Source organism: Gavialis gangeticus, unplaced genomic scaffold, assembly GCF_001723915.1.
Source record: "Gavialis gangeticus isolate Ggan-Ray unplaced genomic scaffold, GavGan_comp1, whole genome shotgun sequence".
NCBI lineage: Eukaryota > Metazoa > Chordata > Crocodylia > Gavialidae > Gavialis > Gavialis gangeticus.
In genome coordinates, this window is record NW_017728996.1 from 6,838,689 (window position 1) to 6,839,397 (window position 709).

Below are 709 nucleotides of genomic sequence, written 5' to 3' on the forward strand. Positions count from 1 at the left end.
GCCCCAGCCCCAGCCCCAGCTAGATCATCCCAGCCAAGGTTTTGTCTTATCTGGGTCTTAAACACCCCAAGGTGGAGATTCCACATCTAAGGATGGAGACTCATCTCATGGCTCTTCTTTGTGGGGGTAGGAAGAGAGTTGCAGACTTGCGCACAAGGTGGCTGCCCTTGTGTGGACACTTGGCTGGGTGGGGAGGGAGGATGGAGTGAGAGAGGAGTGTGGAGCAGAGGCAGCAATATAATATTCAGAAGAATGGTGCTTAAATGAAAGGGAAGCTAATCAATCCTTTCTTGGGAGGAGAAAAATACAGAGATCTCACAGTAGCAAATCCCCTGTCCCAAAGAAGCCCACTGCATTAAGTCACACGGAGGCTATTCCATCATTCCCGGCCCCTCTGTGCTGTGGTCTGAAGCTGCGCTGCCTCTCCACCCTGCTTCAGACTGCACAGGCAGCGACACTTGCCCATCCCCCGGCAAAGTCCTGGTGAAGGTCACAGTTTCTGTCTTTCATTTGGTTATTGAAGGCAGGTAATGGGGAGGCCGTGAGTCTTATTTACTCTGCAGCGTATTGTTGCCTTTGGGGGCAAAGCTAACAACACAAGACAGATGGTCTGTTGTGGGAGCTGGCGGGAGAAAAATGGAAAGGTGGCAAGAAAGAATTGCAATTAAAGCAGCAAGAAAAGAAGGCAAGTAATTGCCCCTGTAGCTGG

The 709-nt window shown here is 50.9% G+C and overlaps 1 protein-coding gene across 1 annotated transcript in view; it reads left to right on the top strand.

Annotated features, from left to right (window-relative positions):
* IGDCC3 (immunoglobulin superfamily DCC subclass member 3) overlaps positions 1-709 on the top strand; it is a 217,985-nt gene that overhangs the window by 15,613 nt on the left and 201,663 nt on the right. The gene's annotated exons all lie outside the window — the stretch shown is intronic.